We start from the raw sequence: 18,233 nt of genomic DNA, 5'->3' as shown, positions 1-18,233 counted from the left end.
CCAATTGTTTTTTCTCTCTTAAATAGGCCAGGCCCAGCCAGCCTTTTCATTTTTTTTATTTTTTTCTTAGGCCAAATTTTGTAAATAAAAAAACTGTAGCCGCAGCGTGGCCGGCCGAAGGCCTTTAGGCCCATGCGAGCCGCTCATCTCTTTTCATCTCTGTTTCGTATATTTTCGTCTACGTTTAGTCCCACATTGCCTAGCTTTTGACCTGTAAGTCTCTTTTCCACCAATAAATATAGACCCATAGAGCTTCCAAAAATCATCCGATTCGGGTTAAATTAATATTTTGGATTCCCTATATTCATTTAAGAAAAATATATTTCTCCTCTCCGGCGCGACTTCTAGAAATTTTCTCTTCTCTCCAAAGTCATCTTTTCTCTGCCTTATAAAGCTATCTTTCTTTGTTTTTTTCTTCTTATACTTCCATAGTTTATTATTTTTAGACCCTAGCCCGTAGCTATTTTTTCTTCCGTAAAACAGTTGGCCCTGATTTTTCAAATAGCCATAACTTTTTACTCGTTTGTTCAAATCCAACGAAACCAACGCCCACTTCTTCGTTATGATCTCCTCTATCCAGTAATCCAACTCAAACATGTTTTTGAAAACTTTAAAATTTGAATTAGATCAGATTTGAATTCAAACTTCGTTTGATCACAACTTGAGTTTCGTAGCTCCGTTTGAGTTGATTCTTTTTGCAAATCGAAGCTCTTGACCTAAACTTTCCGATAAGGCCAAATTCATATAATTTTGGTACTGTTAGAAATTGTTTTATGTTGCAAGAGTTATTTTCTTGGTTTTGATGTTTTCCGAATTGTCTTCTTCGATCTTTCTGATATTTTGAGTGATTGCTTAGGTGTGGTTACTATTGCTTGCTTACGATAGATTGACCGGAGTGTGACGAGTAGAACTATCAAGAGTTATGAGTGTGAATCATCTTCATCAACATTGCAGGCAAGTTCACACTTTGATCATATCCCTTTCATACCCAGTTTTTATGCATTAGTTTCACCCTCAAACATTGCATGAGTAGGATTGATAACATGTGGGTATTGGGAAGTAGTTGATAAGGTAGGATCCTATTGCCCTGCATTCAAACCTTGGGAGTTACTATTACGTTATGCTTATATTGCCATGCTATGCTCGTAGACGTGGATTGGATTTGAGAGTATTTCATGACAGATATGAGATTGTTAATTAATGGTTTACTTAAGGTGGCAACTTTAACACACATCTGGGTGGATTGAGGCACTTGGGTATTCCAGCGATTGCATGTCTAGGCACCTGGGTATTCCAGGATTGCCTGTTTTTTTATGGACCGCCACCCAGGCTCAAAGGGATCATGAGATTATTCGTACTAGAAACTTCCATGTGCAGCCACAAGCTATTATGGGCTCTATCATAGTTGATTAAGTCGTGTGAACTCTTACAGTGGTAGACTAGCAGATGTAGGGGTTGTAGGTGGTACGGTCTACCCATCGTAAGGTGCAAACGCTTCTGAAAGACTATGTCTCGGTCATCCGTTTCTCAAACACCATGTAGTGCGAGAAATCCAACGGAGGAGATCGAGTCTTGTGGGGAAAAGTGCGCAAACCTCTGCAGAGTGTATAAACTAATCATGATTAGCCGTGTCCCCGGTTATGGACGTTTTGAGTATCTAGTACTTGGATTATCGTGTGAATCTCATCATGTGACTTTAAATAATTTTGTTGGGTTTAATGATGTTACTTAATTGGGATTGAGAATGCTGTCAACCATTCTCAATGATTAACAACCACATAGTTAAATAAAATATATTCCTTTGTAGTAGGGAAAAATTGGCTTTTCGCAAAAAGCCTTATAACCATAGAGCTTTTCCACCAGCCAAATATGCATGTAGTGATAGCCTTTATTCATAATTCTCTATGATGTGAATTTGCCAGTACATTCAATGTACTGACCCTTTGTGGCTGCAACGTCTCATGTTGCAGGAATCTTACGACGAGTAAGTGATACGTTAGGGTTACTATTTCTACACTCAACTTTGCCGTTGGTGTTGATGGGAATCCACAACCTTGTTACTTCCGCTATTTGGATTGAGTTAATAGTATTTACGTTACTTTTTACATGTGATTTACCTCTGTTATAAATCCTCGAGTACTGTGTGTGTCAGCATACCGATCCAGGGATGACACTTAAGCATAGAGATTTGACCGTCTGAGGTCTGGTCGCTACAACATTAGATGTCATTGATAACGGGATCACATCATTAGGAGAATGATGTGATGGACAAGACCCAATCCTAAGCATAGCTCAAAGATCGTGTAGTTCGTTTGCTAGAGCTTTTCCGAATGTCAAGTATCATTTCCTTGGACCATGAGATTATGCAACTCCCGGATACCGTAGGAGTGCTTTGGGTGTGCCAAACGTCACAACATAACTGGGTGACTATAAAGGTGCACTACGGGTATCTCCGAAAGTGTCTGTTGGGTTGGCACGAATCGAGACTGGGATTTGTCACTCCGTATGATGGAGAGGTATCTTTGGGCCCACTCGGTAATGCATCGTCATAATGAGCTCAATGTGACGAAGTGGTTGATCACGGGATCATGCATTACGGTACGAGTAAAGTGAATTGCCGGTAACGAGATTGAACGAGGTATTGGGATACCGACGATCGAGTCTCGGGCGAGTAACGTACCGATTGACAAAGGGAATTGTATATGGGATTAATTGAATCCACGACATCATGGTTCATCCTACAAGATCATCGAGGAGCATGTGGGAGCCGACATGGGTATCCAGATCCCGCTGTTTTTTATTGACCGGAGAGTCGTCTCGGTCATGTCTGTGTGTCTCCCGAACCCGTAGGGTCTACACACTTAAGGTTCGGTGACGCTAGGGTTGTAGAGATATTAGCATGCGGTAACCCGAAAGTTGTTCGGAGTCCCGGATGAGATCCCGGAGATCACGAGGAGTTCCGGAACGGTCCGGAGGTGAAGAATTATATATAGGAAGTCCAGTTTCGGCCATCGGGAAAGTTTCGGGGGTCACCGGTATTGTACCGGGACCACCAGAAGGGTCCCGGGGGTCCACCAGGTGGGGCCACCTATCCCGGAGGGCCCCATGGGCTGAAGTGGGGAAGGGAACCAGCCCCTAGTGGGCTGGTGCGCCCCCTTGGGCCTCCCCCTGCGCCTAGGGTTGGAAACCCTAGGGGTGGGGGGCACCCCACTTGGCTTGGGGGGCAAGCCACCCCCTTGGCCGCCGCCCCCCTTGGAGATTGGATCTCTTAGGGCCCGCGCCCCCCTAGGGGTCCTATATATATTGGGGGGAGGGCAGCCGCACCCTAGCCCCTGGCGCCTCCCTCTCCCTCCCGTGACACCTCTCCCTCTCGCTGAGCTTGGCGAAGCCCTGCCGAGAACACCGTTGCTTCCACCACCACGCCGTCATGCTGCTGGATTTCCATCAACCTCTCCTTCCCCCTTGCTGGATCAAGAAGGAGGAGACGTCTTCCCAACCGTCCGTGTGTTGAACGCGGAGGTGCCGTCCGTTCGGCGCTCGGTCATCGGTGATTTGGATCACGACGAGTATGACTCCATCAACCCCGTTCTCTTAAACGCTTCCGTGCGCAATCTACAAGGGTATGTAGATGCACTCACCTTTCCCTCATTGCTAGATGACTCCATAGATTGATCTTGGTGATGCGTAGAAAATTTTAAATTTTGCTACGTTACCCAACAGTGGCATCATGAGCTAGGTCTATGCGTAGTTTCTATGCACGAGTAGAACACAAAGCAGTTGTGGGCGTCGATATTGTCAATTTACTTGCCGTTACTAGTCTTATCTTGATTCGGCGGCATCGTGGGATGAAGCGGCCCAGACCAACCTTACACGTACGCTTACGTGAGACTGGTTCCACCGACTGACATGCACTAGTTGCATAAGGTGGCTAGCGGGTGTCTGTCTCTCCCACTTTAGTCGGATCGGATTTGATGAAAAGGGTCCTTATGAAGGGTAAATAGAAATTGGCATATCACGTTGTGGTTTTTGGCGTAGGTAAGAAACGTTCTTGCTAGAAACCTATAGCAGCCACGTAAAAACTTGCAACAACAATTAGAGGACGTCTAACTTGTTTTTGCAGCATGTGCTATGTGATGTGATATGGCCAAAAGGATGTGATGAATGATGTATGTGATGTATGAGATTGATCATGTTCTTGTAATAGGAATCACGACTTGCATGTGGATGAGTATGACAACCGGCAGGAGCCATAGGAGTTGTCTTAATTTATTTATGACCCGCGTGTCAACATATAACGTCATGTAATTACTTTACTTTATTGCTAAACCGTTAGCCATAGTAGTAGAAGTAATAGATGACGAGACAACTTCATGAAGACACGATGATGGAGATCATGATGATGGAGATCATGGTGTCATGCCGGTGACGATGATCAAGGCGCCCCGAAGATGGAGATCAAAAGGAGCAAATGATATTGGCCATATCATGTCACTATTTGATTGCATGTGATATTTATCATGTTTTACATCTTATTTGCTTAGAACGACGGTAGCTTAAATAAGATGATCCCTCGTAATAATTTCAAGAAAGTGTTCCCCCTAACTGTGCACCATTGCGAAGGTTCGTTGTTTCGAAGCACCACGTGATAATCGGGTGTTGTAGATTCTAACGTTCGAATACAACAGGTGTAAGCCAGATTTACACACGCAATACACTTAGGTTGACTTGACGAGCCTAGAATGTACAGACATGGCCTCGGAACACGGAAGACCGAAAGGTCGATCATGAGTCGTATAGAAGATACGATCAACATGAAGATGTTCACCGATGTTGACTAGTCCGTCTCACGTGATGATCGGACATGGCCTAGTCGACTCGGATCATGTTTCACTTAGATGACTAGAGGGATGTCTATCTGAGTGGGAGTTCATTGAATAATTTGATTAGATGAACTTAATTATCATGAACTTAGTCTAAAATCTTTACAATGTGTCTTGTAGATCAAATGGCCCACACTAATGTTGCCCTCAACTTCAACGTGTTCGTAGAGAAAACCAAGCTGAAAGATGATGGCAGCAACTATACGAACTGGGTCCGGAACCTGAGGATCATCCTCATAGCTGCCAAGAAAGATTATGTCCTAGAAGCACCGCTAGTTAACGCACCCATCCCAGAGAACCAAGACGTTATGAACGCTTGGCAGTCACGTGCTGATGATTACTCCCTCGTTCAGTGCGGCATGCTTTACAGCTTAGAACCAGGGCTCCAAAAGCGTTTTGAGCAACACGGAGCATATGAGATTTTCGAAGAGCTGAAAATGGTTTTCCAAGCTCATGCCCGGGTTGAGAGATATGAAGTCTCCGACAAGTTCTTCAGTTGTAAGATGGAGGAAAATAGTTATGTCAGTGAGCACATACTCAAAATGTCTGGGTTGCACAACCGCTTGACTCGGCTAGGAGTTAATCTTCCCAATGACGCAGTCATTGACAGAATCCTTCAGTCGCTTCCACCGAGCTACAAGAGCTTTGTGATGAACTTCAATATGCAGGGGATGGAAAAGACCATTCCTGAGGTATATTCAATGCTGAAATCAGCGGAGGTGGAGATCAAAAAGGAACATCAAGTGTTGATGGTGAATAAAACCACTAAGTTTAAGAAAGGCAAGGGTAAGAAGAACTTCAAGAAGGATGACAAGGGGGTTGTCGCGTCTGGTAAGAAAGTTGCCGGGAAGAAGCCAAAGAATGGACCCAAGCCCGAGACTGAGTGTTTTTATTGCAAGGGAAGTGGTCACTGGAAGCGGAACTGCCCCAAATACTTAGCGGACAAGAAGGCCGGCAACACTAAAGGTATATGTGATATACATGTAATTGATGTGTACCTTACCAGTACTCGTAGTAGCTCCTGGGTATTTGATACCGGTGCGGTTGCTCACATTTGTAACTCAAAGCAGGAGCTGCAGAATAAGTGGAGACTGGCGAAGGACGAAGTGACGATGCACGTCGGGAATGGTTCCAAGGTCGATGTGATCACCGTCGGCACACTACCTCTACATTTACCTACAGGATTAGTTTTAAACCTCAATAATTGTTATTTAGTGCCAGCTTTGAGCATGAACATTGTATCAGGATCTCGTTTAATTCGAGATGGCTACTCATTTAAATCCGAGAATAATGGTTGTTCTATTTATATGAGAGATATGTTTTGTGGTCATGCCCCGCTGGTGAATGGTTTATTCTTAATGAATCTCGAGCATAATGTTACACATATTCATAGTGTGAATACCAAAAGATGTAAGGTTGATAATGATAGTCCCACATACTTGTGGCACTGCCGCCTTGGTCATATAGGTGTCAAACGCATGAAGAAGCTCCATGCAGATGGACTTTTGGAGTCTCTTGATTACAAATCATTTGGCACGTGCGAACCATGCCTCATGGGTAAAATGACCAAGACTCCGTTCTCAGGAACAATGGAGCGAGCAACCAACTTATTGGAAATCATACATACTGATGTGTGCGGTCCAATGAGTGTTGAGGCTCGCGGTGGCTATCATTATGTTCTCACCCTCACTGATGACTTGAGTAGATATGGGTATGTCTACTTAATGAAACACAAGTCTGAGACCTTTGAAAAGTTCAAGGAATTTCAGAGTGAGGTTGAGAATCGACGTGACAGAAAAATCAAGTTCTTGCGATCAGATCGTGGGGGAGAATACGTGAGTCACGAATTTGGCACGCACTTAAGGAAATGTGGAATAGTTTCACAACTCACGCCGCCTAGAACACCTCAGCGTAATGGTGTGTCCGAACATCATAATCGCACTCTATTGGATATGGTGCGATCTATGATGTCTCTTACCGATCTACCGCTGTCATTTTGGGGCTATGCTTTAGAGACTGCCGCATTCACTTTAAATAGGGCTCCGTCGAAATCCGTTGAGACGACACCGTATGAATTATGGTTTGGGAAGAAACCTAAGTTGTCATTTCTAAAAGTTTGGGGATGCGATGCTTATGTCAAGAAACTTCAACCTGAAAAGCTCGAACCCAAGTCGGAAAAATGCATCTTCATAGGATACCCTAAAGAAACTATTGGGTATACCTTCTACCTCAGATCCGAAGGCAAGATCTTTGTTGCCAAGAATGGATCCTTTCTAGAGAAAGAGTTTCTCTCGAAAGAAGTAAGTGGGAGGAAAGTAGAACTTGATGAAGTATTGCCTCTTGAACCGGAGAGTGGCGCAGCTCAAGAAAATGTTCCTGAGGTGCCTGCACCGACTAGAGAGGAAGTTAATGATGATGATCATGAAACTTCAAATCAAGTTGCTACTGAACTTCGTAGGTCCACAAGGACACGTTCTGCACTAGAGTGGTACGACAACCCTGTCCTGGAAATCATGTTGTTAGACAGTGGTGAACCTTCAAACTATGAAGAAGCGATGGCGGGCCCAGATTCCGACAAATGGCTGGAAGCCATGAAATCCGTGATAGGATCCATGTATGAAAACAAAGTATGGACTTTGACTGACTTGCCCGGTGATTGGCGAGCCATAGAAAATAAATGGATCTTTAAGAAGAAGACAAACGCGGATGGTAACCTAACCATCTATAAAGCTCGGCTTGTCGCTAAGGGTTATCGACAAGTTCAAAGGGTTGACTACGATGAGACTTTCTCACCCGTAGCGAAGCTGAAGTCCGTCCAAATCATGTTAGCAATTGCCGCATTCTATGATTATGAGATATGGCAAATGGACGTCAAAACGGCATTCCTTAATGGTTTCCTTAAGGAAGAATTGTATATGATGCAGCCGGAAGGTTTTGTCGATCCTAAGAATGTTGACAGGGTGTGCAAGCTCCAGCGCTCGATCTATGGGCTGGTGCAAGCATCTCGGAGTTGGAACATTTGTTTTGATGAGATGATCAAAGTGTTTGGGTTTACGCAGACTTATGGAGAAGCCTGCATTTACAAGAAAGTGAGTGGGAGCTCTGTAGCATTTCTCCTATTGTATGTGGATGACATACTGTTAATGGGAAATGATATAGAATTCCTGGAAAGCATAAAGGCCTACTTGAACAAGTGTTTTTCAATGAAGGATCTTGGATAAGCTGCTTACATATTAGGCATCAAGATCTATAGAGATAGATCGAGACGCCTCATTGGTATTTCACAGAGTACGTATCTTGACAAGATATTGAAGAAGTTCAATATGGATCAGTCAAAGAAGGGGTTCTTGCCTGTGTTGTAAGGTACGAGATTGAGCACGGCTCAATGCCCGACCACGGAAGAAGATAGAGAAAAGATGAGTGTCGTCCCCTATGCCTCGACCATAGGGTCTATCATGTATGCTATGCTGTGTACCAGACCTGATGTAAACCTTGCCGTAAGTTTGGTAGGAAGGTACCAAAGTAATCCCAGCATGGAACACTGGACAGCGGTCAAGAATATCCTGAAGTACCTGAAGAGGACTAAGGATATGTTTCTCATTTATGGAGGTGACGAAGAGCTCGTCGTAAAGGGTTACGTCGATGCGAGCTTCGACACAGATCTGGATGACTCTAAGTCACAAACCGGATACATGTATATTTTGAATGGTGGGGCAGTAAGCTGGTGCAGTTGCAAGCAAAGCGTTGTGGCGGGATCTACATGTGAAGCGGAGTACATGGCAGCCTCGGAGGCAGCACAAGAAGCAATCTAGGTGAAGGAGTTCATTACTGACCTAGGAGTCATTCCCAATGCGTCGGGCCCGATGACTCTCTTCTGTGACAACACTGGAGCTATTGCCCTTGCCAAGGAGCCCAGGTTTCACAGGAAGACCAGGCATATCAAGCGTCGTATCAACTCCATTCGTGAAAGTGTTCAAAATGGAGACATAGATATTTGTAAAGTACATACGGACCTAAATGTAGCAGATCCGTTGACTAAACCTCTGCCTAGAGCAAAACATGATCAACACCAGAACTCTATGGGTGTTCGATTCATCACAATGTAACTGGATTATTGACTCTAGTGCAAGTGGGAGACTGTTGGAAATATGCCCTAGAGGCAATAATAAAATGGTTATTATTATATTTCCTTGTTCATGATAATTGTCTATTGTTCATGCTATAATTGTGTTATCCGGAAATCGTAATACATGTGTGAATACATAGACCACAACACGTCCCTAGTGAGCCTCTAGTTGACTAGCTCGATGATCAAAAGATAGTCATGGTTTCCTGACTATGGACATTAGATGTCATTGATAACGGGATCACATCATTAGGAGAATGATGTGATGGACAAGACCCAATCCTAAGCATAGCTCAAAGATCGTGTAGTTCGTTTGCTAGAGCTTTTCCAAATGTCAAGTATCATTTCCTTGGACCATGAGATTGTGCAACTCCCGGATACCGTAGGAGTTCTTTGGGTGTGCCAAACATCACAACGTAACTGGGTGACTATAAAGGTGCACTATGGGTATCTCTGAAAGTGTCCGTTGGGTTGGCATGAATCGAGACTGGGATTTGTCACTCCGTATGACGAAGAGGTATCTCTGGGCCCACTCGGTAATGCGTCATCATAATGAGCTCAATGTGACCAAGTGGTTGATCACGGGATCATGCATTACGATACGAGTAAAGTGACTTGCCGGTAACGAGATTGAACGAGGTATTGGGATACCGACGATCGAGTCTCGGGCGAGTAACGTATCGACTGACAAAGGGAATTGTATACGGGATTAATTGAATCCACGACATCGTGGTTCATCCAATGAGATCATCGAGGAGCATGTGGGAGCCGACATGGGTATCCAGATCCCGCTGTTGGTTATTGACCGGAGAGTCATCTCGGTCATGTCTGTGTGTCTCCCGAACCCGTAGGGTCTACACACTTAAGGTTCGATGACGCTAGGGTTGTAGAGATATTAGCATGCGGTAACCCAAAAGTTGTTCGGAGTCCCGGATGAGATCCCGGAGGTCACGAGGAGTTCCGGAATGGTCCAGAGGTGAAGAATTATATATAGGAAGTCCAGTTTCGGCCATCGGGAAAGTTTCGGGGGTCATCGGTATTGTACTAGGACCACTAGAAGGGTTCTGGGGGTCCACCGGGTGGGGCCACCTATCTCGGAGGGCCCCATGGGCTAAAGTGGGGAAGGGAACCAGCCCCTGGTGGGCTGGTGCTCCCCCCTTGGGCCTCCCCTCGCCTAGGGTTGGAAACCGTAGGGGTGGGGGCGCCCCACTTGGCTTGGGGGGCAAGCCACCCCCCTTGGCCGCCGCCCCCCTTGGAGATTGGATCTCCTAGGGCCGGCGCCCCTAGGGGGTCCTATATATAGTGGGGGGAGGGAGGGCAGCCGCACCCTAGCCCCTGGCGCCTCCCTCTCCCTCCCGTGACACCTCTCCCTCTCGCTGAGCTTGGCGAAGCCCTGCCGAGAACACCGTTGCTTCCACCACCACGCCGTCGTGCTGCTGGATTTACATCAACCTCTCCTTCCCCCTTGCTGGATCAAGAAGGAGGAGACGTCTTCCCAACCGTACGTGTGTTGAACGCGGAGGTGCCGTCCGTTCGGCGCTCGGTCATCGGTGATTTGGATCACGACGAGTACGACTCCATCAACCTCGTTCTCTTAAACGCTTCCGCGCACTATCTACAAGGGTATGTAGATGCACTCCCCTTTCCCTCATTGCTAGAAGGCTCCATAGATTGATCTTGGTGATGCATAGAAAATTTTAAATTCTGCTACGTTACCCAACAAAGATATGCAAGAGGCAAAGAAATCTATGAAAGAAAAAGGGGTTAAAGCTGAAGATGTTAAGAATTTACCTCCTATTGAAGAAATACACGGTCTTAATTTACCGCCTGTTGAAGAAACATATGATCTTGATCCATCACCTATTAAAGAAGTACATGGTCTTAATAACCCGACACAGGTAGTAAAGGTAAATTCTCTCTATAGATATGATAAAGCTGAAATCCCATTTACTAAGTTTGCTAGCCCATGCTTAGATGAGTTTGATAAATTTATGGCTAAGCAAGAAGATTTTAATGCTTATTTTGGTAGAAATTTGAAATACAATTCAAATATGCTTGAACACTTGGGTGATTATATGGCTAATGTTAAAGGTGAACTTAAACTTATTAGTAAACATGCTTCTATGGTTACCACTCAAGTAGAACAAGTACTTAAGGCTCAAAATGATTTGCTCAATGAATTGAATAGTAAGAATAATGATAATGAGGTTAGAGTTATGACTAGAGGTGGTAAAATGACTCAGGAACCTCTGTATCCTGAAGGCCACCCTAAGAGAATTGAGCAAGATTCTCAGAGAAATAATGTGGATGCACCTAGTCCTTCTAAAAGGAAGAAAAAGAAAAATGATAGGACTTTGCATGCTTCTGGTGAACCTATTGTTGATACACCTGAGAATCCAAATGATATCTCTATTTCTGATGCTGAAACACAATCTGGTAATGAACGTGAAACTAGTGATAATGTTAATGATAATGTTCATGTTGATGCCCAACCTAGTAATGATAATGATATAGAAATTGAACCTGCTGTTGATCTTGATAACCCACAATCAAAGAATCAACGTTATGATAAGAAAGACTTTGTTGCTAGGAAACACGGTAAGGAAAGAGAGCCTTGGGTTCAGAAACCCGTGCCTTTTCCTCCCAAACCATCCAAGAAAAAGGATGATGAGGATTTTGAGTGCTTTCCTGAAATGATTAGACCTATCTTTTTGCGTATGCGATTAACTGATATGCTCAAAATGAATCCTTATGCTAAGTATATGAAAGATATTGTTACAAATAAAAGAAAGAACCGGAAGCTGAAATTTCCACCATGCTTGCTAATTATACTTTTAAGGGTGGAATACCAAAGAAACTTGGAGATCCAGGAGTACCCACTATACCATGCTCCATTAAAAGAAACTATGTTAAAACTGCTTTATGTGATCTTGGAGCCGGTGTTAGTGTTATGCCTCTCTCTTTATATCGTAGACTTGAGTTGAATAAGTTGACACCTACTGAAATATCTTTGCAAATGGCTGATAAATCAACTGCTATATCTGTCAGTATTTGTGAGGATGTGCCTGTTGTAGTTGCAAACGTTACTATTTTAACGGACTTTGTGATTCTTGATATTCCCGAGGACGATAGTATGTCTATTATTCTTGGAAGACCCTTTTTGAATACTGTAGGGGATGTTATTGATTGCACTAAAGGCAATGTCACTTTTTATGTTAATGGTAATGAGCATACGGTACACTTTCTGAGGAAACAACCTCAAGTTCATAGTATCAACTCTATTGGAAAAAACCCATTGATTATATTTGGAGGTTTTGAATTTCCTCTTCCTACTGTCAAGAAGAAATATGATATTCTTATTATTGGGTATGTGCATATCCCCGTTGAGGTAACATAGTGTTATTCGAAATTTCTCCGGTTCCATGTTATTCGGAATGAGTTCGTTAACAAGACTTGATCAACCTTGTTAGTGGATTCCTTTTGACGAGCATGAGATGGATGAAACTAGAAGGCACAACCTTCTATACCCTCATTTTACTTTCTGTTATTTATATTAAATAAAATAAAAATTGTATTTTTCTGTCTGTTATCTGATTATCCGTGCAATATAAAAATACCCCGAAAATAAAAGTTCTCCAAATGCCCTGAAATTTAAATATGATTTTCTTAGAATATTTGAGAATATTTGGCACTGAAAACACAGCAGGAGGAGCTGACACCTGGCCACGAGGGTCAGGGGCGCGCCCCCTGCCTCGTGGGCCCACGGTGGCCCTCCTCCACTTATCCTTTCACCCACACACTCCTTCCTCCTCCAAACATGAACATCTAGCTCAAACCCGGGTCCAAGCTCATTTTGCTGCCATTTTCAATCTCCTTGCTCAAAGCATCTCTCACAAAACTGCTTGGGAAGATTGTTCCTTGGTATGTGACTCCTCCATTGGTCCAATTAGTTTTTGTTCTAGTGCTTTATTCATTGTAAATTTTTGCTGCCTAGGTGACCATGTTCTTGAGCTTGCATGTCAAATTTATATGGTCAAAAGTAGTTCTGATGCATGATATAGGCCCTAGGCACTTGTAGGAGTAGTTGCTATCAATATTATTGAGTTTGGTTTACTTTTATTTTGAAGTTACTAAAAATTTCAGAAATTTTTCAGAGGAAGAAATATGCTTAGGAAAATGTTCCAAGGTGGTTCTTCAAGGAAGCAAGGACCCAGGCTTGCAATGCATGATGCTGATGAAGAGCCACCAAGAGACACTCCAGTGCGTCCTTGTGAATGGCCTTCGGAAAATTTTATGGATCGAGCGGGAATTAAGGAAGAATTTAACGCATATTTGCGTAACGCTGATCTTGTGAGCTTTGAGGAAGAAAAGTGCAGCCAGTATCACTATCTCGCTAGTTCCTTTGTGAGGAGGCAAAAGGAAGATATGTTATTACCAGAGAGGAGGCAGATGAGTACGAGAGGAGGGCGGAGGCCACTCGTCGCCACGCTGCAGCTTAGGAGGCAATAGCCACCGCATCTCAGTACGACCCCAACTATTATTATGGATATCCGTCAGGCCAATCGTGGCCATAGACCAACTTAGGCCAAAAGCCTAAGCTTGGGGGAGTACGTATTCTCACTGACATTACATTTTATGTTCACACACTCATTGCTAGATGTCGGTGCTCATATTTTTTCATTGTATCATCCATGCCAGTTTATTTCCTTTTTTATACTTTCTTCTTGTGTGTTTGATAAACCTTAAGAAAAACCAAAAAAATAGTTGTAGCTTTTAATTAGTTTACTTTCCATGCTTGTAGTAGTAATTAAAAAAAGAAAACCTAAAAAGATTTCCTGTTCTTCTTTTACTTGTTGGGAGCTCTCCCGTGTAAATAGTTTTATTTCTTTTCTTTTCTTTGGGGGTCGATAGGAGAAGACCGTAATTAAATTGTTGAAGTGGCTCTTATATGCATTATTGTTGATCTGACAAAAGAGCCCATATTTCCTTGTCTTCTCCTGTTTATTGAATGCTTGCAGATTCCAGCTTAGTCCAATGCACGTCCACTATTATTATTATCCACATTGTTCGGTTGTGCAAGTGAAAGGCAATAATGATGATTATATGATGAACTTATTGAGATGAGAAAAGATGGTATGAACTCGACCTCTCTTGTTTTGTAAATATGATTAGTTCATGATTCCTGATTTAGCCTATTATGAATAAACATGTTTGCAATGACAACTAGAGATCATAGTTCTTGTGCCATGCTTGATTGGCTAGGAGCTTATAATGGTTTACCTTGCATGCCAACATGCTATTAAAATGGTTGTGATGTGCTATGATAGGGTGGTATCCTCCTTTGAATGATTTAAGTGACTTGACTTGGCGCATGTTCACGCGTGTAGTTGAAACAAAATCAACATAGCCTTCACGATATTTATGTTCATGGTGGATTATATCCTACTCATGCTTGCATTCGGTGTTGATTAATTTTAATGCATGTTCATGACTGTTGTCGCTCTCTAGCTGGTCGCTTCCCAGTCTTTGGCTAGCCTTCACCTGTACTAAGCGAGAATATTGCTTGTGCATCCAACTCCATAAACCCCAAAGTTATTCCATATGAGTCCACCACACCTACCTATATACAGTATCTACCTGCCGTTCCAAGTAAATTTGTATGTGCCAAACTCTAAACCTTCAAATAAATATCATGTTTTGTATGCTCGAATAGCTCATGTATCAACTAGGGCTGTCTGTATCTTCCATGTTAGGCGGGTTATTCTCAAGAGGAGTGGACTCCGCTCCTCACTCACGAGAAAGTGGCTGGTCACCGGGATGCCCAGTCCCATGCTTTATGCAAATCAAATCAAAATAATTGCAAACAAAACTCCCCCTGGGACTCTTGCTAGTTGGAGGCACTCGTTGTTTCGAGCAAGCCATGGATTGATGCTTGTTGGTGGAAGGGGGGTATAAACTTTACCATTCTGTTTGGGAACCGCCTATAATGTGTGTAGCATGGAAGATATCGCCATCTCTTGGTTGTTATGTTGACAATGAAAGTATGCCGCTCAAAATATTATTCATCTCTATTTCAAAACCGAGCTCTGGCACCTCTACAGATCCCTGCTTTGCTCTGTGAAGGGCCTATCTATTTACTTTCATGTTGAGTCATCATCCTCTTATTAAAAAGCACCAGTTGGAGAGCACCGCTGTCATTTGCATTCATTATTGTTAGTTTACATTGAGTATGACTTCACTGGATCTCTTTTACCATGAATTACAATGTCTAGTCAGTCCTTGATCTTTAAAGGTGGTCTGCATTTATGTTTTGCGGTCTCAGAAAGGGCTAGCGAGATACCATCTTGTTATATCATATTATGATTGTTTTGAGAAAGTGTTGTCATCCGAGATTTATTATTATTGCTCGCTAGTTGATTATGCCATTGATATGAGTAAACTTGAGACCTAAGCGTTATTGTGAATGTGGTTGGTCATACTCTTTGCTGAAAACTTGAATTTTGGCTTTACATATTTACAACAACAAGAGCAAATAGATTTTGTAAAAGTTTTTCTTTATCACTTTCAGTTTATCAACTGAATTGCTTGAGGACAAGCAAAGGTTTAAGCTTGGGGGAGTTGATACGTCTCCGTAGTATCTCCTTTTCCAAACACTTTTGCCTTTGTTTTGGACTCTAACTTGCATGATTTGAATGGAACTAACCCGGACTGACGCTGTTTTCAGCAGAATTACCATGGTGTTATTTATGTGCAGAAACAAAAGTTCTCGGAATGACCTGAAACTTCACGGAACAACTTTTCAGAAGTAATAAAAATCCTTGCAAAAGATGAAGGCCAGGGGGCCCACCACCTGTCCACGAGGGTGGGGGGGCGCACCTGCCCCCTAGGGCGCGCCCCCTACCTCATGGGCCCCCTGGAGCTCCTCCGACCTCAACTCCAACTCTATATATTTGGTTTCAGGGAGAAAAAATCAGAGAGAAGGATTCATCACGTTTTACGATACGGAGCCGCTGCCAAGCCCTAAAACCTCTCGGGAGGGCTGATCTGGAGTCCGTTCGGGGCTCCGGAGAGGGGAATCCATCGCCATCGTCATCATCAACCATCCTCCATCACCAATTTCATGATGCTCACCGACGTGCGTGAGTAATTCCATCGTAGGCTTGCTGGACGGTGATGGGTTGGATGGGATCTATCATGTAATCGAGTTAGTTTTGTTAGGGTTTGATCCCTAGTATCCACTATGTTCTGAGATTGATGTTGCTATGACTTTGCTATGCTTAATGCTTGTCACTAGGGCCCGAGTGCCATGATTTCAGATCTGAACCTATTATTTTTTCATCAATATATGAGAGTTCTTGATCCGATCTTGCAAGTCTATAGTCACCTATTATGTGTTATGATCCGTTAACCCCGAAGTGACAATAATCGGGATACTTACCGGTGATGACCGTAGTTTGAGGAGTTCATGTATTCACTATGCGTTAATGCTTTGGTCCGGTACTCTATTAAAAGGAGGTCTTCATATCCCTTAGTTTCCACTAGGACCCCGCTTCCACGGGAGGGTAGGACAAAAGATGTCATGCAAGTTCTTTTCCATAAGCACGTATGACTATATTCGGGATACATGCCTACATTACATTGATGAACTGGAGCTAGTTTTGTGTCACCCTAGGTTATGATTGTTACATGATGAACCGCATCCGGCATAATTCTCCATCACCGATCCATTGCCTACGAGCTTTCCATATATTGTTCTTCGCTTATTTACTTTTCCGTTGCTATTGCTATCATCACTACAAAATACCAAAAACATTACTTTTGCTATCATTACCTTTTGCTACCGTTACCACTACTATCATATTACTTTGCTATTAAGCACTTTGCTGCAGATACTAAGTTTCTAGGTGTGGTTGAATTGACAACTCGGCTGCTAATACTTGAGAATATTATTTGGCTCCCCTTGTGTCAAATCTATAAATTTGGGTTGAATACTCTACCCTCGAAAACTGTTGCGATCCCCTATACTTGTGGGTTATCATGGTGGCTAAGTCCTATTTATAGTGGCCTCGGCCCTCTTCCCAAATGTAGGCAGAAAGGGACCCCATAATGGTCAAATTCGAAGGGAGACAACTAGTACAAGTTATCCTGAAAAAAGTAGTCTTCTCCTGTAAAAGCCTCTGATGGTGACGCTGCGGTGGGCTCCGCGATGACCTCTATCCTGCCGTCCTGGTGGTCTTCGCCTTGTTGCACCGATATGGAAACCATTGCTTCATTCCTCGGGACCCCGTGCCTGTGCTTGCCTCCTTAGCGCCAAAAAGGAAACTGGTACACTGCGCCCGCTGGCGCCCGCCTGGCCTTGGTCGTCACGGCTCATGTCATATGAACCTCGCTAGGTGCAGCTTGCATAGATATCTCCGCTCCTCGGAGCCATCCTGGGGAGGCCGCCCCCCCAGGGAGGTCTTGGTGTCGTCCGCCTCGTGAGGCTTGGTCCCTCGCGAGGGTCTTGGTTGTTGTCCTAAAGTTGGGCCGTACCGGGCCGTTGACAGAGCCACACCATCGGCTGCAGGCAGGCAAGTTTGGGTACCCCCGTTCCCAGAACACCGACAGATTCCTCCCCCTAACAGCTGGGACCGACCAGCTATATCTTCGCATGCAAGGAAGTGCGTCCTTATCCACCCCTGACCACTGGGACCCACCCAGTGAAAGCGTACGTAGCGTTGTCTGTCTGGTCGCGAACGTGTATGTACATACTGGTCGATCGGTCTCTCTGCAAGTATGAACCGTGGCCAAGTAAGTAGCGGCACGTGTCATTGTAGAGCACCCGACATAGCAGTTCACGCAGTCCTGTCTAAGTCCCGCACACGTACGTACATCCATAGGGCAAAAAATACGGCCATGTACATACATATGGGCGGGGTCTCGAGCGCGTACCGACGCATATATACGGACGACGAGGGCTTGTGTACATGGAGAGGCAACGGATAACAGCAACGGTGTCCTATTCACGGGGCAGTGAACCGGCTGGGTCGGAACAAAGAAACAACGTCCTGTTCATCGGGAGGCAACTGACTGGGTCGGAATGCGTCTTGTTCAACGGGAGCCAACCGGCTTGGACGGAACAGCCGCAACGGGGTCTGGCGTACTACAGAACAGAGGAAACGGCCTTTTGTTCGACCGGCCACGGTCAAAACGGGATCCTGTTCATCAGGAGGGGTCTAGTGTATCGC

This window comes from Triticum dicoccoides, chromosome 3A (assembly GCF_002162155.2).
Source record: "Triticum dicoccoides isolate Atlit2015 ecotype Zavitan chromosome 3A, WEW_v2.0, whole genome shotgun sequence".
Taxonomy (NCBI): domain Eukaryota; kingdom Viridiplantae; phylum Streptophyta; class Magnoliopsida; order Poales; family Poaceae; genus Triticum; species Triticum dicoccoides.
Note: the sequence above shows the minus strand (reverse complement) of the source record.